General features: G+C 43.3%; 1 long non-coding RNA gene across 5 annotated transcripts; it reads left to right on the top strand.

Moving 5' to 3' along the window:
* The first annotated feature begins 11 nt into the window (after positions 1-11).
* Positions 12-27649, top strand: LOC109455415 (uncharacterized). Of its 5 annotated transcripts, XR_002138640.2 has the most exons (5): positions 12-185; positions 14604-14713; positions 22148-22242; positions 26710-26918; positions 27237-27649. It is a non-coding gene; the product is annotated as an uncharacterized LOC109455415 (long non-coding RNA). The 5 variants fall into 5 exon arrangements; XR_002138641.2 differs by lacking the exon at positions 22148-22242; XR_012490752.1 differs by lacking the exons at positions 22148-22242; positions 26710-26918; positions 27237-27649 and adding exons at positions 14851-16470; positions 17719-19975.

Raw genomic sequence — 27649 nt, forward strand, 5'->3', positions numbered from 1 at the left:
CCTTTATCAGAAGGAGACAAAGTCTTGCCTGAGAAGAAAAGAGGAGGTCTCAGGGGAGAGTCCAGGACAGAGTGGAGTAGGTGGGGGGCCCCAGAGACTTTAACCTGGGGGAGACAGTGGGGCCCCTCGCCAGATGTGACTAGACATAAGAGCAGCATGAAACATAAAATCCCGCAGATGTTCAGGTACGCTGAAATTAAAATAACTTTTTTCTAGATTATTCTGTCAATGACATTCTAAATATGCTCACTGCAGCTAGACGTTTGTTTTCTCTCTCCTTCCCTCCCTCTCTTCTTCCATTTCTTTCTTCTTTCCTCCCTTCCTTCCTCTTTCTTTCCTATTTCTCTATGCAACAGCATAAGCAACTGGTTTGGACTCTCAACTTATGGAAAATGCTAGAAAACTGATTCCTGTATTGTTTAAAGGTTTCATCTAAATGACCTCCCAGGTCCCTCCCAACTTGGAGGTTCTGAGAGTCTGTGAAATTCTTTGGCAAAGGAGGCAAAATCCAAGCTTGCAGTCAGACATACCTGGTTCCAACTCCTAGCTCTCACGATTACTAGCTTCGGGCAAGCTTCTTAACCTCTCACAGCCCAGGTTTCTCACAATGCCAACCACCAAATTATTGCTGTTAGGATTACATGAGAAAGAACTTCTTAAATGTACAGCAAGGATGGATATGGAAGAATGGGTCAGAAAATCTGCTGCTGGGGAAGCTGGGAGGTGCCTGCCTGGAGAGAGAGGACGGGGATAGCCTGGATGGCCTGGAGGAGGACTGACAGGGTGAAAGGCAAATTCCCCTGGCCAGTGCCCAGAGGACACAGCGCTGCTCTTTAGAGGGGCTGCTAGGGCCCGCTCGCTTCCCAGGTTCGGGCCCTGCTTCTGTTCTCCCTGCTTTTTTGTGCCCCTGCATTCTCGTGGACAACCCAGGTCTGTACCTGGGACTCGGCCACCATTGTGCCATCATTTTGAGTACACACTCTGCCACACAGTGGTTTCTCCTGGGCTTTGCTCCCTCTGACTTGACTGGATTTATCTCGCCTCTATTGGACTTTCTGACTGCTGTTTCTTTTAAGTCACTTATCCACTCATTGCACAAACATTTTGGGGATCTAGGCTGTGTGCAAGCAGTGTGCTAGGGCTCCAGGGATACCCAGCACTTGTGTTGAGCCTGACGCTTCCTGTCAGCTCCCACCCTCAGAATTGTCCCTTCTTCCCTGAGGCTGCGGGAACCTTAACTCCCTACCAGGAGCAAATCCTGACACTCGGTCCATATTTGTTAATTAAATGAATACATAGAAAAGAATTTTTTTTAATTACCACTCCTTCCAGATTCCCAGCCCCCTTTCAGACGGCTGTGGTCCCAGTGACTCTGCACGGTGATGAGTTAAGTGCTGGCAGCTTGGTGACTGTGCGAGTTTCCCAGCTCTCAGGCAGCCATGGACAGCACTTCTGTGAGCTTCTGATTTTCAGGGGTCCCCAGGGCTTAAAAATGCTAATGGGGACTCTCTTCCTATCACTATAATAACACTTAGCACTATGTCTGGCCAGAGAAAATCAGTCCCATGCCCCTGCCACCCACCAGGCTGAGGGCCCTTATCAGCACCCTGTTGCAAATGGGCAACTGAGGGAAGATGGGGTTGGGCTAAAGCACTCTGGGCTTTGATCTGAGATGGTCCTGCCCTGGAGGTATATGCTGGCTCCTCAGAGTGTGATCCTGTAGCACCTCCCAGAACCCCAGCCCACAGAGAGGACTGGCAGGAGGGTGGCTGTTCCCCTTACTTCCCAGAGGCAAAAACAAACAAAACCCTGTCAGAGGTCTGATAGAACAATCATTTGCACAGGAAATCAGCCATGTGAATCATGAAACAGTAAGTTATAGTTATGTAACAGACTGTCAAAATAGCAATTGTCCCAGCAACATTGAAAAAGTTAATGAGCACGGGGAGAGGATGAACAGGACACCCCATTGTACCACGTTGGGAGAAGCCACCTGTCCAGAGCAAGGGTGGGTCCAAGTCACCTAGAGCAGTCAGAGCATCTACAAGGCTGGGGACCTCTCAGCTAGCACACTTTGGGAGAAATCGGGAACCTCCAAAGAATCCCCCAGGGAGTTCCCCTCACTACCACACAGCAGATAAGACAAAAAGTTATTTCCAGGGGAATAATTCACTAAGACACACGTATGTCGCTAAATGCATGCAAAAGTCACATATACGAAAAAGGCGGGAGGGAAATACCCACAGCCGTTTCCACAGTATGGATGCTTCAGTGAATTTGTCCACATTTCTCAAACATTTTCCTACTTGCAGGTTGGTTTTCCTAGGTTATTGAAAAGAGTATTCTTACAATGAAATAAATCGATACATTGTGGGGTGGAACGCAAACTTTCCATGGACTAATAAGATAAAATATACATTTTCAAAGAAATTTTGTGCTTCTGGCCTAAGGTGTATTGACAGATTCCTAGGCGGCACTGTGAAGACCACGGAGTTGGCTTGCGTCTTGGAAGGGGGGAACTGTCCTGCTGGAACAACGCTCCCTGGTGGGGGGAGGGGCAGAGAGGAGAGATGGGCCAAACTCTGGACAGCCCAGTGGTAGCCCAGGGCTCCTCGCCAGGAGGTGGGCTGGGCTCCATGAGGCTTGTGGGTCTGAGCTCGTGGGCAGGGGCAGCAGAGCCCTGAAAGCCTGAGCGGCTCTCCTAAGCAGAGCGGAGGGAAGAAGGAGCGAGGACAGGGAAAGGAGAGCCGGAGTCCCCAGAGGGCTAGCCCTCAGTTAACTCACAATCAGGCTGAATAGTTGTGCGCAAGCCATCCATGCACGCGTCAGAAACATAGTGTTGGAACTCGAAATACTCTAATTTCCTTCTTTTACAGTTACGGGAACTGAAGTTCAGAGCATTTAAAGGACTTGTAGAAGCTCATATACCTGTTAGTGCCAGAGTTATATTTTTAATAATAATAACATTATCAAGATTATTAATAAAGTTGCAATGTATATCGCCATGACAGTTGAACCAGAACACGTTATTCTGCTGAAATAAAACAGATATGGAAGTATAATTGCAAAAAGGATTAAAAGCAAAAATATGAAAACCATGGTAAGGAAAAAGAGGGGCAGCAGTCAGGTCAGCATTTTGACCAAAAAGCAGATGAGCTTATTGTCCCTACATTGGTTTGCAGGATTCGAGGCAATTAGATGCAGTGTGATCTTTGACCAAACAGGACTCAGGATTCCTGGCATAGTCCCTGAAAACATTTGCACCATCTGACATGAAAAATAACAACAATAAAAAAGTTACGCCACTTGAATTTGCACAGCCTGACTTATTTGCCTGAAAACTGGAAAGTTCACCTCAGATGTAAGTCAGAGCTACAAAAAGCCAAAACTAGCGTGCGGAACGGAGGTCTAGAGGGGCCTCCCCAAGAGGGGGCCAGGGGCTCTTCCCAGGCTCCGCGAGGATGAGGACCGGCTGCTGAGGAAAGCCATGTGCTGTGTTCACACGAGGACCAGCTCCTCGGTGGCGCCAAGGCTGCCTCCATCTCGGCCCCAAATCCTCAACTGGCAAAAACTAGGTACTCCATTTGACAGCAATGAGAAAAATAAAAGTTCCAGCTCTGAAACTGCCTGCTAATTATCCCAGGGTCAGTTTTCCCGTCAAAGTGATTCTATAGAGCAACACACAGTGAAATGATTCATCTGACGTAACTTCCTTCGTTATCCATCCAACCGAAACAGTGCCAACAGCAATAAAGTTTGGAGAAAACTAAACCAAATGTCCTGCAAACACATAGACGTCCTGAGTCGCATTCAGCAACAGAAGTGCAGGCACCGGTTAAGGCCTGTGTATCTTCCCTTCCCCAGATGTTTATAATAATGGATTCTAGGAATAAATGCTAATAACGACTGAATGCATTTTAACAACTACTCACTAAAATTATGAATAAGAACCCTGCAGTTTTACTTATGTATTTAAAATACTAAAATGCTATAAATTATAGATGTTTAAATTATAAACCTTAAAATATATTGGAGACTTTAAAAAATAAACAAAAACTTGCCATCATGTTATTAGACCGTTATACAATTATTATCAATTCATGTCATCTTATTACAATTTATGCTGATTATGTATGTTATCTTAACTATAGATATAGGTTATCTTACTATTTCTAATACTTCAGTGTTTTCCTTCTCCTTCTCTGCCTCACTAGCTTTCTTTCCTTAAAGACACATGGACACACACCCACACATACGTACTTCTTTTTCTAATTGACTTCAATGAGATCAACAACTGTGAGGCAGAGATAAAAGGTAACAAAAGTTGTTTTCAGGTTTATTGAGGTATAACTGACAAATTTGCAATATGTTTAAAATGTATGATGTGATCATTTGATATGCATATACATTGTGAAAGGATTCCCACAGTTGAGTTAATTAACACATCCATCACCTTGTGTATGTACGTATGTATGTATGTATTGGTGAGAACACTTAAATTCTACTCTCTTAGCAAATAGTGTAATCAACAGTAGTCACCATGCTACATTAGATTCTCAGAACTTATTTGTCTTATAACTGAAAGTTTGCACCCTTTTACCAACCTCTCCCCATTATCCCCCATCCCCAACCCCTGGCACCCACCATTCTACTCTGCTTCTATGAGTATGACTTCTGTTTTTAGATTCCACACACAGTGATCCCATGCAATATTTGTCGCTGTCTGGCTTGTTTTACTTCTCATACTGCCTCCCAGGGCCATTTGTGTTATTGCAAATGGCAGGGTTTCTTTCTTTATTAAGGCTGAATAATATTCCATTATATATGTATATATAGCTCACATTTTCTTTTATTATTATTATTAGTTTCATGTGTACCAAACAACATAATGATTAGACATGTACACCCCTCACAAAGTGATAATCACCCCCAGTCTACTACCCCTCTGACATCGTATACAGCTGTTACAATACCACTTACTGTATTCCCTATGCTGTACTTTACATCCCGTGACTATATATACAGAGGGTGCCAAAAAATTATATACACATTTTAAGAAAGGGAAACTGTATTAAAATTGTAATACTTAACATATACCGATAACAAAAGATGAATACAAGTCACGTTTGACTTCTGCAATTACAAGAGGTGCTCAAAGTGGTTCCCATCAGCGTCCAGACACTTCTGATGACGGTGAGCTACTCCTTGAGCAACGTTGACGAAAGTGTTAACATCTCTTAAAATGTGTATACATTTTTTTGGCACCCCCAGTATATCTATTTAATTATAGGTGACATTCAATATTATTTTATATTAGTTTCAGGTGTACAGAACCATGGTTAGGCATTTATATAATCTATGAAGTGATTCCCTCAATAAGTCCAGTACCCATCTGACACCTTAAATAATCTTTAAAACATTATTGATTATCTCCCCCATACTGTATTTCACATCCCTGTGACTATTTTGTGACTACGAATCAGTACTTCCTAATCCCTTCACCTTCTCCCCATTCCCCAGACCCCCTCCTAGCTAGCAACCATCAGTTTGTTGCACCAAACTTTATCTATAAATCTATTTCTGTTTTGTTTGCTCATTTATTCTGTTCCTTAGACTCCACATATAAGTGAGAGCATATGGTATTTGTCTTTCTCATTCTGACTTATTTTACTTAGTATAATATCCTCTAGGTCCATTCATGTTGCTGCAAATGTTAAGATTTCTTTCTTTTTCGTGGCTTAGTAATACTTCATTGTATAAATGCACCACAGTTTCTTTATCCAATTGTCTATTGATGGACATTTCGGTTGTTTCCATATCTTGGCTATTATGAACAGTGCTGTAGTAAATATAGGGGTGCATATATTTTTTGAATGAGTTTTTTGGGTTTCTTTGGATAAATACCCAGGAGTGGAATTACTGGGTCATAAGGTAGTTCTATTTTTAATTTTTTTAGGAACCTCCTTACTTTTTACCATAGTGGCTGCACCAATTTACATTCAAACCAACAATGCACAGGGTTCCCTTTTCTCCACATCTTTACCAGCATTTGATATCTCTTGTCTTTCTGATAACAGACATCTTAACGGGTGTGAGGTGATATCTCACTTCGGTTTTGCTTTGCATTTCCCTGATAATTAGTGATATTGAGCACCTTTTCATGTACCTGTGGGCCATTTGTATATCTTCTTTGGAATAATGTCTATTTGGGTCATTTGTCCATTTATTACATAATGAATTATTTGGTTTTTTGCTATTGAGTTGTATACGTTCCTTATATATTTTGGATAGTAACCCCTTATCAGATATGTTGTTTACAAATATTTTCTCCCATTCCATAGGTGCTTTTCCATTTTTAAAAAAACTTTAACGAGTTTATTTGAGCCAAACTGATAACAATTGGAAGGAAGGAAAATCTCAACGGATTGAGCAAATACTCTCAGGTGCCTTTTCATTTTGTTGATGGTATAATTTGCTGTGCAGAACCTTTTTAGTTTGATGTAGACCCACTTATTTATTTTTGCTTTTGTTGCCTTTGCTTCTCCTGGCCAAAAAATCATTGCCAAGACCAATGTCAAGGAGATTTTCCCCTATGTTTTTTCCTATGGTTTCAGGTCTTATGTTTAGGTTTGATTCATTTTGAGTTGATTTTTGTGTGTGGTGTGAGTAAAGATCCAGTTTCATTCTTTTGCATGTAGCTGTCCAGCTTTCCCAACATCATATATTGAAGAGATTGTCCTTTCCTCATTGTACGTTCTTGGCTCCTTTTTTTTGGTTTGTTTTTAAGGATTTTTATTTAAAAAATATAGCAACATACAATATTATATTAGTTTTAGGGGTACACCATAGTTAGTCAACATTTAGATACCTAAACAAGTAATCACCATGATAAGTCCAGCAACTATCTGAAACCGTACCATGCTATCACAATATTATAGACTATATTCCCCATGCTGTACATTACATCCCCATGACTTATTTGTTTTATACCTGGAAATTTGGACCTCTTATTCCCCTTACCCTCCTTTTTGTATTTATCAATTATAGTTAACATGCAATATTATTTTATATTAATTTCAGGTGTGCAGCTTAGTGGTTAGACATTTATATAATTTAAATGTGGTCCCCCTGACTAGTATGCACTAGTCTAGTTAGCTCTATACATAGTTATTACCATATCATTGTCTATAATATGCTGTACTTTAATCCCCATGACTATTTTGTAACTACCAATTTGTACTTTTTAATCCTTTCACCTGATTCACCCTGTCCCCCAACCCCCCCATCTATCACCCCAACAAATCTAGTATCCACCTGACACTATACATAGTTATTACAATATTATTGACTATATCTCTTATGCTATACCCTACATCCCCATGACTACTTTGTAGCAACCAACTTGTACTTCTTAATTCCTTCCCCTTCTTTCACCCACACCCCCAACCCCCTCCTATCTGGCAAACATCAAAATGTTTTCTGTATCTATGAGTTTGTTTCTGTTTTGTTTGTTAATTTTGATCTCAGATTCCACATATAACTGAAATCGCATTGCATTTGTCTCTCTGCCTGAAATATTCCATTCAGCACAATTCCCTACAGATCCATCCATGCCACCACAGATGGCGAGAACCCATTCCCTTCCATGGTCGAGCAATATTCCGTTGTATATACCATATGTACCACCTCCTCTTTATCCATTCGTCCATGGGTGGACACCCAGGCTGCCTCCACATCTTGGCCATTGTAAACAGTGCTGCAATGAACATATGGATGCACGTGTCCCCTCTAAGTAGCATTTTGGGTTTCTTCAGATAAATGCCCTGAAATGGGATTACTGGGTCATTCATTGTCTCGTCTTAAAACCTTTGTTTTAAAGTCTATTTTGTCTGGTATAAGTATTGCTACACCAGATTTTTTGTTTTTTGCATTTCTATTTTCATGAAACATCTTTTCTATCCCTTTACTTTCTGTCTCTGTGTCTTTCAACCTGACATGAATCCTTGTAGGCAGCATATGTAAGGGTTTTGTTTTCTTATCCGTTCAGCCCTCCTATGTCTTTTGATTGGAGCATTTAATCTATTTACATTGAAAGTAATTTTTGATAGATGTGTAGCTATTGCTTTCATTATTCATAATTTTGATCTTTTTTTCCATCTTAAAGGAGTCCCTCTAAGATTCTTTGTAATACTGGTTTGGTGGCGATGAACTTCTTTAGCTTTTTCTTGTCTGGGAAGCTCTTTACCTGTCCTTCGATTTTAAATGACAGCCTTGCTGGATAGGGTAGTCTTGGTTGTAGGTCCTACTTTTCATCACGTTGAATATTTTGTGCCATTCCCTTCTGGCCTGCAAACTTCCTCTTGAGAAATCATCTGACAGTCTTATGGGAGCTCCCATATAAGTTACTAGTTGCCTTTCTCTTGCTGCTTTTAGGATTCTCTCTTTGTCTTAACCTTTGCCATTCTAATTATAATGTGTCCACCGGTAGGTGTGGGCCTGTTTGAGTTCATATTGTTTGAGACTTTCTGCACTTTCTGGACTTTTATGTCTATTTCCTTCACCAGGTTAGGAAAGTTTTCAGTCATTATTTCTTCAAATAGTTTCTCAATGTCTTGTTTTCTCTCTTCTCCCTCTAGTACCCCTATAATATGAATGTTGTTACATTTGATGTTGTCCCAGAGGTCTCTTAAACTATCCTCATTTTTTTTTCTTTCTGCTGTCCCAATTGGGTGTTTTCTGCTACCTTGTCTTCCAAGGAATTGCTGATTCGATCCTCTGCTTCATCTAGTCTGTTGGTGATTCCTTCTAGTGCATTCTTCATTTCAGTTATTGTATTCTTCACTTCTGACTGATTCTTTTTTATGGTTTCTATGTCTCTTTTTATGCTTGCAATCTCTTAATTGAAGTTCTCACTAAGTTCTTTGAGCATCCTTATAACCATTGTTTTGAGCTCTGTATCTGGTAGGCTGTTTGCCTCTATTTCATTTAGTTCTCTTTGTGGATTTTTCTCCTGGTCTTTAATTTGGGATGTACTTTCTTGTTTATTCATGTTGGATGCCTCTCTGTGTTTGTTTCTATGTATTAGGTAGATCTGCTATGTCTCTGAGTCTTGGCCACGTGGCCTTATGTAGTAGGTGTCCTGTTGGGCCCAGTGGGTAGAGTCTCCCTGGTCACTTGAGCTGGGTGCTCCAGAAGTGTCCTTTGTGTGGGTTGTATGTGCTCTCCTGTTATACTTGAGCCTTGATTGCTATTGGTACATCAGTGGGTGGGATTGACCCTCAGGCTGTGGGGTTTGGCCATGTCCATAGCTTATGGGCTGCTGTGTGAGTGGCTTACTTCACTGAGTGGGATTCGCCTCAGTGGGCTCTGGGGCCTGTTGAGGCTGCCCTTTGGGTGTGCCACTGTGGGTGCAGACCCAGGTCAGCCACTGCCAGTGACTGGTCAGGGGCTACATTGTAGGAGTTACAAAGTGATCCATAGTTGTTCATTACCTATGCTACACCTGGAGACTTGTGGGAGAGTGTCATGCAGGGTCTCTGGTCCTGCTCCCTGCACAAGAACGCAGGATATGGTGAGGCCAAAACAGAACACCAACAGAGTCATAGATAGGGGTGTCATACCACTATATTCTTGCTGGTGGCCGGGCAAGACACAGGGAGCAGGAGCCACATGATCCACAATCCACAATCTGCTTGCTAACCACACTTGCTAGCCGCAATCCGCTGTCCGCTTCTCTGCCTGCCAACCAACCAACCAACCAACCAACCAACCAACCCCTTGCTAACTGCAATCCACGCTTGCTAGCTCAGCCACGGCAGTTATATCAGTGGCCAATGGCTAACTGGTTACAGCTAATGGCTAACTAGTTACAGCTGATGGCCATGTACTACCTGAGTCAGCACCTTTCCACATGAGGCCGAGAGACTAGAAACTGCTTTCTGGGACTCTGTCCCCACAGAGAGCCATGCTACTAACCAAGGATGGCTGCCACAAGTACCAGCCCTGGGGTAACTCCACGAAAAGCCAGGACATCCAGAGGCCTCCTGCCACCAGCTGGCTCCATTAAGGTTCAGCCACTGATAAAACCTCGTGTGGTACACAAGTTGGGTGAGGCAGGGTCTCAGGGAGTCACTAGACTGGGAAGAGTTGTGGTCAGCAGGTTAATGTAGACTCTGGTTTGGTGCCAGTGCTGAGCCTGGAGTGACTCAGCAAAAGTCTCAGAGCACACTGAGGCCAGTTGCTGCCCACCTGAGGCCCATGGACTGATAGTTTTCCAAGAAACAGTGTAATGTGGGAGGGGCTGACTGCTTGTGGAGAACATGCCTCCAGCAGTGTGCAAGTGGGTGGGATAGGGTCCCAGTGCGTCAGCAGGGCGGAGCAGCAGAGCTCACCAGGCCAATCAGATTCAGATTTGGCCTGTGGGGGCAGACTCAACATAGAAAGGATGGCGCCCACCTGCTGGCTGCATGGGAGAAGAATCCTCACTGGGAAAATGCTGACTGTCTTCCAATCCACCTCCTGCAGCCGCAAACCTCAGTCTGCCCCCATATGTCTCCAAGGCCCCCGAGTCAACATCCCTCTGCTGGAGCCCAAAGAGAGTGCCTGCAAGTGAGTGAGTCTGTGCATGGGCCGTTTAAGAGGACATCTGGGTTTCCTGCAGCCTTTTGTCCCCCTGAATGTTCGGAATCCCCACTGATTTTTATAGCTAGATGTTGTGGGGACTCCTCTTCCCAGCACCAGTACTCTGGGGTGGGGAGCCTGGTGTAGGGACTGGTGTCCTTCCCTCCTCCAAGGGGAGCCTTCGTGGCCAAGATGTTGTAGGGACTCCTCTTCCCAGCACCAGTACTCTGGGGTGGGGAGCCTGGTGTAGGGACTGGTGTCCTTCCCTCCTCCAAGGGGAGCCTTCGTGGCCAAGATAGTCTCCTGATTCTTAACCAGCACAGGGTAGTCTGGGGCCCATTCCATGTCTCTACCCCTCTTAACAGTTTGGGCATGGCTTCTTCTTTATATTTTTAGTTGTAAGACTTCTGTTAGGCTAGACTTCAGATCATTCTCCAGGTTGATTTTTCTATAATTTTATTGTAATTTTAATGTGTTCACAGAAGGACGCAGGCACAGTGTTTGTCTACTCCACCATCTTGGATCTCTCTTCTTGGCTCCTTTGTTGATAATTAATTGACCGCATGAGTATGAGCTTATTTCTGAACTATATATTCTGTTCCATTAATCTGTGTGTCTGTTTTATGCCAATACCATACTGTTTTGATTACTATAGCTTTGTAATATAGTTGGAAATCAGGAAACATGATGTCTCCATCTTTGTTATTCCTTCTCATGATTGCTTTGACTATTCGGGATTTTTTGTGGTTCCATACAAATTTTAGGATTATTGATTCTATTTCTGTGAAAAATGCTATTGGAATTTTGATAAGGATTGCATTGAACCTGTAGATTGCTTTGGGTAGTATGGACATTTTAACAGCATTTGTTCTTCCAGTTTGTAGGCATGGGATATCTTTCTACTTATTTGTGTCTTTAATTTCTTTACTCAAGGTCTTATAGTCTTCAGTGTACAGATCTTTCACCTCTTTGGTTAAATTTTTTTCTAAGTATTTTCTTCTTTTGATGCTTATTGTAAATGGCATTGTTTTCTTAATTTCTCTTTCTGACAGTTCATTGTTTGTGTATAGAAATACAATTGATTTTTGTGTATTGATTTTGTATTCTGCAACTATACTGAATTTGTTTATTAGTTTTAACAGTTTTTGGTGGAGTCTTTAGGGTTTTCTATATCATGTCATGTGCAAACAGAGACAATTTTACTTCTCCCTTTATGACAAAAATATTCTTTTAATGCACAGACTGAATCCAAGGAAAGGACAAGGGTGAAAGAGCATAAAGCTGTGCCCACATTATAAGACTGAAAATATACTGTCCCTTAACCACAGTTGGGCACTGGGTGAACTGAGTTTCAGGAACATTTAAGACAGAAGATTTCATCAGTCATTCAAAGACATGGATTTCAAATGCAATTACTGTGTATAATTAGCTGTTTCATCTTCAGTGCCAATGAATTTGGAATTTAATCTCTGATTGCACAGAATAGAATATTAAGCAGCTTACTCCATGAAAGGGTGGGTGTAGCTGTTTTCTCGTGGCTGGATAATGTGGCCAAATTCCTTATAGCCTCCATAGACAAATGTTAAAAATGGGTGGAGACAAGGCAGCGGCTGTTATGAGACACTTGGTATCTTTAAGCTCACATTGAAGACACAGTTCAAATGTCCTCTCTTTAAAGCTTTCCTACCCCTTTGTCCATGCTGGGTGGAACTTGTCACCCCCCACCTCAAGTATAGCACATGACACAGACCCTCGGCTGTCTCCACATCTGCTTTTCTTACAGGATTATGAGCTCCTTAAGGGCAGGGGCTGTGTGTTATTAAACTTTGTGTTTCCATCACAAAGCACAGTGCCTGGTCCACCGCAGCATTCAACAAATGAATGAATGAGCGAGCTGCCAATTAGAATCTGCTTTAAGAAAGAAAAAGAAAAAAAAGCAGTTCATTTAAATAGTTGCCTGCTATATCTCTAAAGAAAAATGAACCACTTAAATTATATTTACTTATCAGTCCTTTTCCAAGATAAACCTTCAGCAAAACCCAATTTTTTCATAGTTTGATACTCACCATAGGAGAATTCACAGAGTCCTAGGTTTTCTCTGACACAGCCTCCACCAGCAGGCTGCCTGGAGGGCATCTGTACATAGCAAAGCAGTGAGAACGGGAGGTGAGCTCGGAGTTTCTGAAGAGAAGTACAGCCACAACCCTCAAATTCAGATTGCCAACAAGTGACTTCATAGCAATATTTAAAATATTTAAAAATATATGAACAAAGGTAGACCATCCAGTTCAAGTGAGGCTTCATGTATTGACCTTAATTCTAGTTTTTGGTTTATGACATATCCATGAAGCTTTTCAGTCATTCCTGGATATAAGCTCCCTAAACACAAGCAGTGTGTCTGTGTTGTTCCCTGAACAGTGCCTGGACCATGGAAGGTGTTCTTTGCAGAGGACTTTGCAAAGGACTGAATTCATATGTATGATAGCCACTGGGATACACATTTGCTATTTAAAAATTGTGAGCTACTTTCCAGGAAAAATTTTTCAATGAGCCAGCCATGAAAAGGCCATAGATACTGAAGGCATGAAACGGTTTATGGTTGTATCGTAGTGATTGTTATCCCCAAAAGAGTAAATGAAAACCTTAATATCTGTAGAAAACACAAAGCAAGAAAATTCTCCCTCAAAACCTGTCCCGAGTGTTCCCAGGTAAGGTCTTCCCTTGGCACCATGGGAAATACAGGGGCACCTGTCAGAGTGCAGATCCCAGCTCACTCTGGCCACATCTGCCTTAGTATAACAGAGGCACCAGAGGCAAAGCTGCAGCCGATGGGGGAGAAGTTGCAGTAGCCAACAGAAAGAGGAAACCCCAGGGCCCTCCAGGCTGAGCTAACTGTATATGTCTGTGTACAGATGTGTCTGTATGTACGGATATGTCTGTGTGTTTGGATACATCTGTGTGCATGGATACATGCAGTATGTGTGTGGTGTGTGATCCCCTGTATCATTCCCACTGCGGAACTGAGGAGACAGCGAAACACAACAAAACCAAAAAAGAAACCCCACCATGTTTTCTAAATACTAGGGTTTCCATAGGTGACATGAAAGGTTTGTGATTTCCCCATGAAACCATTTGCCAGATGACTCATTCGAAAGCTTGAGAGAGCACGATGGATTCCTAAATCAGCCTGCTCTCAGTTGTCATGATGTAAAAGAGATACCGGGAAACAAAAAGGGGACATTCCAGTTTTTCCTGTGCCTCGTCACTCAGCCCAGGTCCTTCTGGGGGAAATGGAGCTCCGGTTACTAGGTCTGTTTATCTGATCCTCAGTGCAATGAGCCCAGACCTCCGGGGGAACTGGAGCAAGCAGAGTGCAGACCTGGTACCAGTCAGTGCAAATGCCAAGTCTTCCTGGCATGCATCATGCCTGGATGTCACTCACCCTGTGTGCATGCATGTGTGTGTGTGCATTGTGCATATATGTGCATGTATGTGTACATGCACATGTGTGTGTCCATGTGTGCACACATGTGAGTGTGTGTGTGGTGAGGGAGCACACACACACATTTTGAGGAAGGAGAGGCCTAACTCACAGCAGTTATTCACTCTCCTTGGAAAAGTCATGTAGCCTAGCTAAGAATTTGGTTGTTCATCCATAAAAAGGTGATAGTATAAAACACTACATTGTCTCCTATGCAGAGGTCTGGAATGCCCTCCCTAACTGCAAAGTGTCGTGAATGTGCTAACCATTATTACTTTTGTGCTTCTTTTATCTCTTGTCCCTGCAGCCATGTCCAATGGTTAGACTGCATGGTGGAGCCAGTTGTCCACAGTTAGGGCTCTCGGCCATTAAAGGCACAATTTGGGCTCCCCAGGTAGGACCAGCTGGCTCTGACCCTTTCTATGGGAATCACGTTCACATGCAGCTCTGTCAAGGTCGAGGTGGTTTGCGTTTTTCCATCAGGCTGTCTCCTTGTCTGCAGTTGCCCTTCCTGTTCACCAAGCGGATACACTGATTACTGATGCAGTCCCACCTGGTAACTGAAAGGACCTGTGTTTGTCAATCGCCTTGAGAATTCCCTCTGGAACTTCTGTAAGTAATAATAACAGCAGTGACTGACGTGTCCTAATTGATTTTGTGCCAGGCACTTTGTCAAGCATGCTACAAGCTTTATGTTATTTCTTAGCTATATATTCCTTAAACTAACTAGTATTATCTCCATTTTCCAGATGAGCACACTGAGGCTTACAGAGGATAAAATCTTGCCTGAGACAACATACCTATCAATTGGCAGAGCCTGGATTAAAACTCAGGAGGTTGGACCCCAAAGTCCTTGCTGCAAATCATAGTCAGCAAGCTTAGCCAGCCACACACCATCCCAGCCCCTGGGGGATGCACGGATTAGGGGGAAAGGGAAGAAGTGAAGGACAAGGAAAACTTATTCTGGATATGCAAGCCCTGTGTGAGGGTTAAAAGGCCCCTTTCCACTTTCTTACATGTGCCTATGCTACTCTCCTCCCTTGGCTCCCAAGGGAGAGGGAGGGAGAGTCTAGTTCAATGCTGTCCCAATGCCAACCAGGTTCTCTGCCTCTGGCCCCATAGCAACTGTTGGGCTGCTCCTTGCTGCCTATCCGGTCCTACCAGGGGACGAGTGCAATCTGGGGACGGCGTGCTCCGGGCCGGTCTAAGTGGAGTGCAGTCAGAAAAGCTCTCCTGTGGGCACCCAGCTAAGCCTCAAAAATAGTGCAGTGTCCAGGTGACACCCCCCGGAGCTGAGCCCATTGTTCCTGCTCACGTCCACCCCGGCCTAATGGTCCTCGAGCCGCTCATACTCCGCTGGACAGGGATGAAGAGGCTCATGGTCTTCCCGGGCTGGCCCTGCCCCTGGATAAGAGCAGGCTGCTGTCCTGAGAAGGGCAGAGGAAGTGCAGAGGCACAGAATGTCGTCCCAGGTCTGACACCAACTTGGCCACACCAGCCGAGTCATTGAACTTCTCTGGACTTCGGAGTGCTCACTCTTAAAATGAAGGAGGAGCTTGGATTTCACTAAATCTCTAAAAATTCCTTACAATTCCAAAATCCAGTGATTCTACATCTCTCCTCTTCTGGGCAGCTCCATTTCCATCCTCCTCTGGTGAACCAGTGGGACCTTATTCAGTGGGGATGATCCCAGGAGGCCGGGCACTGAGGGCACAAGATTGTAGAACAGAAACAGGATCCTTACGTCAGCTGGCAGAGCGAGGAGGCGGCACTCCCCGGAGCGCCAGCCCGCAGGCAGATGCCGTGGCCACAGAACCCCCAGGGCTCTTAGCACGTTCCATAGGACAAGACCGCCGCCCCCAGCAGCTGCTGGCGAAAGGCGTCCCTCCGACAATGGCGTCTGACGTTCGCACAGGGAAAGGGGGCTGTTTTTCACAGTCACTCATGATTAAGTAAATTTAATAACACCTCCTACCCCAACACCCCACAAAAACAAATGACTTTTCTTTAAATTTAAGCTGCTCAAACTATCAACTGTGATTAACGGCTATAGCAACTGCACAGCAATTGAGGGTTATTGCGCAGAGGCAAATGACCGGACTTCAGTGAGCTGTGTTTACTTGTGGACAGAAGAAGGAAGGGACGTTAGCTCAAGGCTCCTTTCACCCACTAGGATATGGTACGTTTCAATGTAAAATATTCCAAGATGAAAGTGGAGATCAAGTTACCAGGTCAGCACATAAAGAGGTGGGGAAAAGGAGGAAATGGATTTCATGTGGCCCATAGTCGACAATGGCTCTCAACGAGCAGGGCGCGCTGAAGGTCACTGCCCACACGTCCTTCTGTCTCGCCGACTTTCTTGGAGCAAGGTCAGAGAGCAAATCATAAATGGGGGCACATTCCAGCCGGGTCTTTCAACTAGCTACTTTGTTCTATGAAATGTCACACTGTAACAGGATAATTGGAAGGTTTGTGTAAGCTGGAGAGGGAATCGGGGTTTTTCCTAAGGAAGATAAAAGCGGGCTGCCTTGTTTCTTTAAAAAATAGGTCCTCTCACGTGGAGAAGCAGAAATCTAAACCTTCTTAAATCCCCTCGAATGTTTTGAATTGAACAAACATGTATTTCATGAAAGAAATACATTTTAAGAGATCGTAGCAACAGGGTGCTCCAGCTGCTTGGTCACCTAAGTGCTTTTGGAGAAGGAAAAGAGCTATTCAGCATTAAAGATTCAGGAACGTCTGTTGACATATTAAGGAAACAACCTCAGGGGACAGCTGACAAGGCTCCAAGAAGCATTACCAAGGGAACAGTGACGCAAACACGTCCGTTTTTTACAGGCTGGCATGCTGCCAGGCTCCCTCGCCTGACGGCTGATGTAATGGTAATCTCTATCTGGGTTAGCGTTGCTTGGATATCAGCTCAGGCAGTTCAGTCAGCTGCAATCAATAGCAAGCTCCTTTTGTAGTAGATAGTAAAAGCGAGGAAATATATATTTTTTCTCTCACTGTATATATAGTGAGAGAGAGAGGGAGGGAGAGGGAGAACTCCAGAGCCTGCTGTGCTGAACACCGACATACATTGCACCAAAAATGGGAATGCAGAAGAAAGGCGGTTTCAGTATAAACCTAAGAACATTAACACACGCAAGTGTCTTTCCTGTGGAGTAAGTCCAGTAGTGTACAGAAGTAATGGCTATTTCATAACACTAGTTATTTATCTTTTTAAAGTATAACTAAAGAATATGCCTAATTCCCAGCTGGGCTAAATGATGATGGAAGAAAACAGAAGACATTAGGTGGGAATGGGAAAATAATGATTTTTTGCATTATTGAATAAATGGGTTGATTCCTTTTAAACCTATATAAAATATTGTTTTCTAAAAACTTCTTTCTTTGAGACTACAGCTTTTTAATTATTTTAGAATAAATAATAAGGACAATAATTATGCAAATCAGTCTTGGATTGAATGCTTATGTCAGGTGTCCTCTATAATATGTTGAGGGGCCACTTTCCATTTCCTCTCTCAGGCACAGCAATTTTAATTGTCCGAGAGCAATGAAGAAAAATCCATTTTAAAAACTCACTTCGGTTATGTGTATTCTTCTTTATTTAATAGATTATACTTAGATGGAAGAAACCTATGTTGTCTCACGCAGAAGACCAACAGCAAAAGCATCCTGGGTTCCAAGACTTCAGAGTGTAAATGATCAAATCCACAAAAAGGTCAGGGTTGGGGGAGGGGAAGGATGAGCCCCAGTGGAGAGAGTGGACTTATTTTTAGCAATAATGAAATGAGGATAGTCATGATGTCATAGAGCATTAGATACATAAATAAAGCCCACAAGGATGGCAGTGACAATTATTGATAAAAATGACAATTATTAGTCTTTAAATGTTTTTAGCACTTCTAAGGTAGGTTCTTCTTTTTCTCTTTTTCTCTACCTAAAGAAAATTTAAGCTTCAGGGAGTCTATAAACCAAGTGAACTGATATGAAAAGTTGATGGATATGCATGTATTTTTCTGGGAGGTGGGCTCCTAGCTTTCATTAGATTCTCAGAGCGTCCAAGAGCCCCTCAAAGGTTAAAACTGATGAATTTAAGGAGTTAAAAAATCTTTCCGAAATTTGATCTCAATTATCTTCCACCTCCCAGTGAGATATTTATTTACAGGTAGAGAAAGTGGGAAATGGAGAGGCTAAGTTTGCTTGTCCAAGGTCAGTGAGGCAGGCTGTCTCCGTTATCTGTGACATTAGATCAGAATGCCTCCTTGCGTGAGTTCCTGGGCACGTCCGTTAGCCAGGACCATCCAGTTCGAGCCAGGCTACAAGGGAAGGGCCAGAGGAAGCTTGGGTGCCTGCTGACTGATGAGTTCCATTTACGCTTGGCTGGTACACCTCACTCTCCATTCTGTCCCATGCCTACCCACCCTCCCCTCCCACACTCCCACTGGCCAAGTCTCACTACACTAAGGCCAAGGCCAAGCAGAAGACTCAAGTGCAGAAGACTCATCTTAACAGTCTCCCATAAGAATGCTATTTTAGTATCACCTTTCTTTGATAAGCAATATTTGCTTCGGAATCTTGAAACACTTCATATCTGACAGGAAGGATACAGAACAGAAAACTAAGACACGCAGATATGAAGGAACTTCCCAGCACTGTAGAAGATAGGGTGCAAGTTCAGTTGTCCAGACACACGGCCTGGTCTGTTCCATACTGACTCACAGCAGCTCCACCTAGGAAGAGGGGGGTGCGTTCTCGGCGTCTAATTCCTGGGGCAGAGGCCAGTGACCTATAGCACGGGAAAGGAAAGAACACGGCAGCTTCAGGTAGGGAGATGAGAAAAGAGTGGGGATTTCCTTTCTTCTTTGAAGCATCATAGTTAATGTCATTTTTACAGCTACAAAATAATATTTATTCCTCGAAGAAAATTTGGAAAAAACAAAAGTAAAAAGAAGAGGAAGGAAAAAAGCTATCTGTAACCCTGTCTTTCCCAGATAGCATCCTAAATGAACAAGTATCCTCATTGTTAGGACCCGCCCTCTTCTTTCCACGTGTGAGCTGAAGTCACAAAATCTTGGTTTCTTTGAGAGGAAAATATGGATAATAAAACCATTTTGTCTGCTTCACAGGATTGTTACATAACTCAGATTATGGATTTGAAAATGAAAAGATGCATTTGTGAATCACAAACATCTGTATTATAAACGTAGGGGATTCATACTATCATCCTTAGGGCTTGCCCTGCCACCATCATACTCACAGCTGCTAAAACTATCCCCTTAAAAACACTGCTTCTCAAGCTAATTCCTGCTTTAGAACTTACCATGGATCCCTCTATGGCCTATTATTCAAATCCAAGTGTCCCTGGTCAGGCTTTTCTCAATTCAGAACCCAATCTTGTCTTTGATGCCACAAACTGTGGTCTTTGACCCCAGTTCTATTCCACCCACGTAAATCTTAACATCATTGGCACACATATAGCTTGTTCTATGTTCTGAAACTTTCTATATGCTTTCCGTCACATACGACATTTTAGCTCACTTTAAGACGCAGATCACTTCTCATGCTTCATTTAAGATCATTTCCATCAAAAGGCCGCATGCTGGGGGAAATGGGGTAACCTTTTCAGAGCTTATTTTATATGTGATAATTGCATGGCAGGTCACTTAAATTAACATCCATCTTGTGATTTTTCTTTTGTAAACTTTTGTTGTCATTCGTACATCCTTTTCTAAAATGCTCAAAAAATAGATTTTGCAAAACATGGGACACGAATGTCGTTTGTTGTGTGTGGATTTGCTAAGGAACAAGGTACACCACAGCTGTTATTTTGTTCCACATGTCCTCCTCAATCTGTCATGCATTGACTGTGTTTTATAAATATGTAACATATTTGGAAATATATTGTTCACATATCTTGCATGTTTTCCATTCAAGTAATGCTAAAAATATAGGATCAGTTTGTCAACATAGCTTTCAAAACAACAAGATCCTCTCATGTGAAAATTCCAAGAAAGTCCACAGTGCAGATCAAACAGTTATTATAAGATGTTTCACTTCCTTTTTCTCACTTTGCCATGAACATATATTTCCCCGTGTCATGTATAAGTTGTGCTTCAAGCATTTCATATAAAAAAATACAAAAGCAGGCTTTACTCAAATTGCCTCATGTTCTAAATGCATGCTTAACTTGGCACAGGAATACAAGAGAAGTAATCACCCAGATTCGCGCATCGCATGAACATTCTTTCTGACGAGTCAGCAACATCACATTGAGATAGTGCTGTTGGGATGCTTCCATTAACTGAGAGCTCTGAGGTGTGCAAATCATAAACTGAGCTGGCTTCCAGATCATTAAAAATGCTTGTTTTCCTTCCATGTAAATGACCACAGCCCTGGATGGAGGTTTAAATCATGTTGCTTCCTGGAGAATTCAGAACCCAGGCCTGGCCTGTGTCTGTAGTAGGGCAGCTCGAGTGAACTGAGGAGGGAGTGGAGATGGGGAGGGTAGAGTCTAAATGCCAATTCCTTTAAAAAAAAACCAAAACTTGCTAATTCTTTCTGTCAAAAAAGTAAGACAATGGTTAAACAAGGAAAATGAGTTGGTGTTCTTCAATTCTCGCCTTTTTAAATTATCTTCAATTTTATAAAGTACAATTTATTTTAAGTAAAGGCAAAATTAGCCTAGGAAACCCATGCTCTAGAGCTCATATTTTCAACAGATATAACCATTGCAATGACAACCACTATTATTAAAGTACTATTATTTATTACATGTTTAGTTCCTGCATTAATCTGATCTTAACACATGATCAGCCAACGTTTCCTTGCAAGAGGGAAGCCTGCTCGTTGGGCGGTCTCTACGCAGTGTCCCCCAGCTTGGGCAGTATCTGCCTTTGTTCTGTACAGCTGCATGGCTGTGCTGAGTGGGAATTCTCACGTGACCGAGGATGGCCCCGACTCCCCACTACCTCACTTCCTCTGTGTGCCTTGTAGAGACGCACAGGGGACTATGGAAGTCGGCTCTGGAGGCTGCACAAGAGATTTTTGACCTAGAAGACAACTTCAGAAGTTTGCAAGGGGCTCTTCCTCACATGGGCACAGAAAACGCATTCTCCAGTTTATGGCAGAGACTTGGGCTGCCTCTTAAGAATGCCTCGCTGGTTATCATTGGAAAAAAAAAAAAAAAAAACAGCGAAAAACAACAAGCTCTTGGTTATGTGATCACATGTCCACCTTTTGAGATAGCAGCATATTATTAACCACCGGCTCCTTGGCAATCTGTGTGAAGACAATAAGACCTTTGTGCCCACACTTTGTTCTTTCAAAGCCCTCTCAGCCCATCATCTCATTTTGCCTGTTCAGCAACCCTGCAAGGGAAGGCAGGCCCTATTTCCCCCACTCTCCAGCTGGGAACAGCTCCCATAGCTTTTAGAGGAGGACTGGAATTAGAACCTCGATTTCCCAGCTCATTTTTCTTTCTTGTAGCCCATATGCTCTTTTGATTGTTACTTATCCTATCGAGAGAAAAAAAATTTAAAAAATGACGTTTTTCAGAGTACCTCTGGGAGAAACTTTGTGTCTTAAATATATGAATTTATTTGCAATCACCAAATCCTCAGTGTCCAGCAATGATTTTTCTATTGTATGTCTATTGCTCTAAGCATAATAACATATCAAAAAGTCTACGAGACAACTTTCCAACGCACAAGTAGCTTGTTGTGGTAGGCAGATTCTAAGATGACCCCCAATGCCCGTGCTCTTCTATAATCGCCTCCCCTTGAGTGTGAGCAGGGCCTTAATTTGCTTGTTACCAATAGAATTCGGCAAAGGTGATAGGATATCATTCCTGTGATTTCATTATGTAATGTGGCAAAGGTGAAGGGATTTTACAGATATTATTAAGATCTCTAATCAGTTGTCTGTAAATTCTCAAAAGAGAGATTATCCTGGGTGGGTCTGACCTAATCAGATAAGTCCTTTAAAAGACGATCAAGAGGTCAGAGACTCAAAGGAGCAAATTCTCCTTTGCTGGCTTTGCAGAAGCAAATTGCCGGAGAGCTACAGGTTCAAGGAAATGGATTCTGCCCGGTGAGCTTGGGAGAGGACTCTAAGCCTAGATGACACCCTGGTTCCAGGTGACACACTGACTGCTACCTTGTGAGACCCTGTGCAAAGGGCCCGGCTGATTTTTGGAAGCTGTGAGATAATCAATGTGTGTGTGTTTTAAGCTGCTAAGCTTGTGGATATTTCTTACGCAGCCATAAGACACAAATACACTTATGATCCAGGAAGGAACTACCACTCAACCTAATTTAGCAAGTGTCTATAATATCTAAGATTTGTACTGTACCCCCCCAAAAAATTTTTTTTAGCTTCCTGTAGTATTGCATAAATAAGATGTAAAGGTGATGTGTAGCACTAGTAATTATACTGTGGTGATAAAACTAGTCTTTCATTTAGAAACAACAGTGACAGCTATATTTTCTCCCTCTTTCTTTCCTTGTCTCATATACACAGTTGCTCAACCAACTGCTGCTAGGAAGGTCCTGTTAGTAACATTAGTAACCACATTTCAGAGCATCAGATAACTATTCCAAGAAGACATTTTAAATTTCTCTCACAGCTAGCTCTGTCACCTTGGAGAGGAAGAGCTGGGTTCTGGGCAAAATCACAGGAAAAGCTTTCTCTGGACTCTAGGATTTCAAGAGGTGCCTCCATCCACTCTAAGCATGTGACCTTTTCAAGGTAGTGTGTGTTTTAGTAGGTACTCATCAAATAGCAAATATACAAATGTGGGGTCAGCTCTGGAAAGTAATCTTCACTTTAAACATGTCAGATGAAGTGGTATGTCTGTTAACCACTTATGGATAGATTTGACCCAAAAGTTTAAATTTGGGTGCCCCTTTCTAATATTAACTTTATTAGTAAAAGTGTGGAATTTTCTTGTGGTCATGATGGCTAGTGGGTAGCATGAGTTGGGGGGAAGTGACACAAAATCTCTGACCAGGTGGAGGGGGGTCTCAGGCCTGCTCTGAGTAGTCAGGATATACTAGAAAGACAAAGCTGGTGACATAATATAGCACAAAACTGAGCTCATAGGCAGGAGCAAAAGAGAGATGTGTTTCTGTGTGTACCCCTGTGGGGAGCCCATTTAGACACCAATTGTAAAAATAATATGAATGAAGCAGGCTAGGGGTGAGAGAGAAGTCAACAGTCCGAAAGCTCCTGGCAGTGGCCTGTGGTACCTTCACAGGATGCCACAAATAGCCCCCACCACTCACTAAGAGCTGTGTGAACTTGGTCAGGTCACTTAGCCCACAGAAGCTTTGGTTCCCTCTGATGAAAACTAGGGACACTTAGCATACCTGCTTCATAGGGAAACTGTGATGGTGCTACTGTGAAAATGAAATAAGATAACCCACATTGGAGTGATGAGATGACAGGTGTCCAATAAATATTTATGCCTCTTATTCACAGAGGTAAACCTAAAAGGGAAATGACAGGAGTGACTGGTTGATGTGACAGTGTCTGGGGAATGCTTCAGAATCTGACTCTTACTGCAGAAAATTCCATGCTCATCCTTGTGACCCCCCGACATCAGTGTCAACTGGCTTCAGCAGGGACAGTACACAAACCATGGAGAGTTGGGCACGCAAAGGCCCAACTGTGCTGTGTGTCAGCTCTTTGCGTGTCATCACTGTCCTTGCCCAAGTTGGCAGTGGTGGTGGCCAGGCCTTCTTTTCCCTTATTCCCTCTGTCCCTTGTCACACTACCCCCGTTCTTTCCCTCTGCAGTTCTCTCCCAACAGTGGCCTTCTGTGCACGTTTTTGTTCATACTTCTGCTGCTTCTGGACTCACCTGAATTCACAGGCTCCTGATGTGTCCTCTGCAACCCAAGTACAGAAGTCACAGGGGCCACATTGGTTTGCTGATAGGTCACCGTGTTTACCGGGGAGTTGAAAAGGTGGGTTTCTACAAACTGAGAAAGGAAAAGGCCCCTCCAAATAAGCTAAATTAAAATGCCCAGACGATGGCCATCTTGAAGAAAACAACAACACGAGTGTGGGAGAGCAGGTGGCTGTGCATGCGTGGAGCCTGGGACAGTCCCCAGCCTTCCCGCCAAGGGAGAGATCCTTTCTGGCTGGCTCCCCTGATTGTGTTTCCTACCATTCTACAACAAAGATCCAGGAACATGAGAAAAGAAAACTGAGAAAATGTGTCCTGTGATCCAAATTTAAGCCAAGAACAGGACAGACAATGTGAGCCAAATAGAAATGAGGTCAAGAGTGCTTTCTTGGGGCCCCGGCTTTTTTTTCCCAACGCCCAAACCTGTTTAACTGCTCGGTGTGAACCATACTTCTGGGATACAGTTCACGATGGAAAGGGAAATTTAATTAGCACTGGCAGCTTCACCTTCAATCTTAGGTCAATATTGTCAATGGCACATTAACAGGTATTTCTACTGATTGATGAAAGAAGGAGAGAGAGAGAGAGAGAGAGAGAGAGAGAGAGAGAGGGAGGGAGGGAGGGAGGGAGGGAGGGAGGGAGGGAGAGAGAGAGAGAGAGAAAAAAGAAAGAAAGAAAGAAAGAAAGAAAGAAAGAAAGAAAGAAAGAAAGAGAGAGAAGAAGGGAGGGAGGAGGGAAGGGAGGGAGGGAGAGGGAACAGAAGCAGGTGACATACTTTAATTAAGAGTTATACTGAGACAGGTTGCCCTATATCAGCTGCAGAAGGCAACAGTCACTTCTCATTGCCAACCCCAATAAATTCCCAGAATACATTGTTCATGGACTGCTTTGACCCACACTCTCTATATCACATTCACAGTAATTTAAGATCAAATTTCTACAATCAGGGCATTTGTACACTGCATTACAGTTTGCAAAGCAGGTGCATAATTATCATTACATTGAATTCTTCACAGCTGAGCTATAAGGAAAATGTCACTGTTCCATTTTACAAGCGAGGACACTGCTGAGACAAGTTTGCCACCTGAAGGAGGTCACAAAGTTATGAGTGTCCAAGCCAGAACCTGCCACCAAATCTTAGGACTTTTTCCATCCTCTGGGAAAACGGTGAACAGCAAACACAGAGAGGAAAAGTGAGGCACAGACTGGCATAGCAACTTGACCGAATGACACAGTTGAGACCATTAGCTCTTGGTCAGAACACCTCGGAGTTTCAACTTACTAAAATTGGCATGATTTGCTAACACAAGAAAGCCTCCAGAAAATGAAAGGGTGGGGAGTGACCTTCTAGTTTTTGTGGAAAAGGCTTTGTATCAGGGAAGCATTCCACCTAGTGGGAACTGGAAGGATTTAGCTGTACTTTCTGTCTCATAACATGCTCACATGATTATCTCATATTAGCCCTTTTGCACGTCCTATGAATAATGTCATCCCAACAATTCTGGAGAATAGGAGTGGAGCTCCAGGCCCTGACAAACAGTCCTGGGAAGAGTCTGAGTAACCAAGTGCCTCTGAATCACAAGAGACAAGTCTCAATTTGGAATCAGAAACTCAATGATGCAAACATTTCTAAGCCCTGGGAGGGAGGGCAACCTGGACAGAACCGAGATCTGATTCAAGGGTTGGCTGGTCTTTGCTGTTGGCTTTCCCGACCCGCTGTGGCACGTCCGCCTGTGTCCACCATCTGCTTCAGAAACTGCCTGAGTGGCTGACAGGTCTGTAGGACGGCAAGGTGGAACCGAGATGTCATGTGGGGGGCCCCTCTGAGCAGGGTGACAATCTCGGACATAGAAGAAGCACGTTCTGCCCACAGATTTGCTTTCCATCCTGATAAAAATCTCACAGCGAGGCCCAAATCCCAACTACTGGACATGCCGAGTGTTGGGTGTATGTTTTTCCCCTTCTAAGTTCTTCTGTTGCATTTTATTGTTTTTCCTACCTGGATGTTAGGCTGTCTCCCCGATGCAAGACATCCTTCCCTTCTAGAATTTCCAGGAAGCACAGTTGCCTCCCACGTGTTAGATTTAATGTAATTCAAACCAAATTTTGAGGCTATTTCTCCCAATTCAGGAAAAATTGTGTGCTTGGCAACCCAAATGGAAAGAGACAAAAAGGGGAAAAAAAAGGTAGTGGATTTTGGGGGTGTTTTTCTCATTTTGGTTGTGTATGTTTCATAAAGTGCATAGGAGAATTTAGCTCAAAAAGCAACTGCTTGGAGAGATAGAAACTCTTGTAATTCATGTTGTGCATAATGGATTTGGCAGGCCCGAGCACAGAAATTTCCAGAAGTGTTTGCGTGGCAGCAGTTCTTAGCCAATTCACATTTTTCAGCTGTCCTGGCCCGCTGCCCAGCCTACAGAAAACGTCTTGTATCTCCACAAGTTTGGCTGGCCTCTCTGACGAGTTTCCAAACTGCATGGCGACATTGGATGAGCTTATTTTTAAGTGCCAAAAAAACTCCTGCTACTTATATTGTTACTAAATACCAGATGTGCTTAATAAAGAGTGAGCAGAGCCAAACCGAGGGTAATCAAATAACCTATCATTAACATTTTCTAAAAACAAAAAAATGCAATTGGAACACCAGATTACTGTTTTTCTTTGTTTGCTTCACGCCCTATTACTGGAACCCCTAGGGTGATGGGAACAGGACTGGGGCGGAGAGGCCAGCTCTGGCAGCAATGAAGACGCTGTTTACAGTCACACCCCTGCACATCTGAACCATGTGTGAGAAAGTCAAGGCCCCAGCAGATGTCCTCCAGCCCCACCACTCACAATCCCCTCCCCGGGGAGGGGCTCTGCAGGCTGAGGCTCTCACCACACTGGAAAGTCCTGAAAAGCTGAGGTGCGCTGGGATTTGACCTTGAAGGGGAGAAATGTAGAGGGGATGGGAGGGTGAGATGGGACTTGGCAAATTAGAGGATATGTAAGAGTTGGAACCTACTGCTGCTGCTGCCGAAAAAATGCAGAGACATTCTGAGAGGCTTAAAGAGACACGAGGATGCTGTGTGGCTTTGTCAAAGGCCCTGGCTGGGCTTCAGTTGGTAGATCTGAAAGTATTTCTTAATACAAAATCTCCAATTCCATTTCCTCCCCACTCATTGCTATAATTTCTCCCTCCTGTCCTCCCTCTCTTCCTTCCTTTTCTTTCTTTCTCCTGTAGTTTTCTGGAATCCAGTAGGAAGAGAAAGATGGCTGGCCAAGTCTCTCCTCTTGCTCTATTCAAGGTCACGCTTGCTATCTACCATCTCCTCCCAACCCCCGCACCCTAAGGACTCAATTCTCCAAGTCTGAGTCCTTAGGAAAAGCGTTCCACTTTTCTAGTCCTTTCCCCAAACTCAGAGTTCTGAAGAGATGAAAAGAACATCCTTCCTACCCTGTGAGTGGTGATCCCGAGGAGATGGCAAGCATTGGTGTTAGGGGCTATTAGAGAGACAGATTGAACATTGCAAAATAAAATTTTAGAGATGAAGACGGAATCTCACCACAAAAAAAACTTGAGAGCTAATAACTGTTCTGAAAATATTTGTTATCTGCATTAATACAACTGTATAAATAAAGGAATACATGACTCAA

Source organism: Rhinolophus sinicus, linkage group LG12 (assembly GCF_036562045.2).
Source record: "Rhinolophus sinicus isolate RSC01 linkage group LG12, ASM3656204v1, whole genome shotgun sequence".
Lineage (NCBI taxonomy): Eukaryota > Metazoa > Chordata > Mammalia > Chiroptera > Rhinolophidae > Rhinolophus > Rhinolophus sinicus.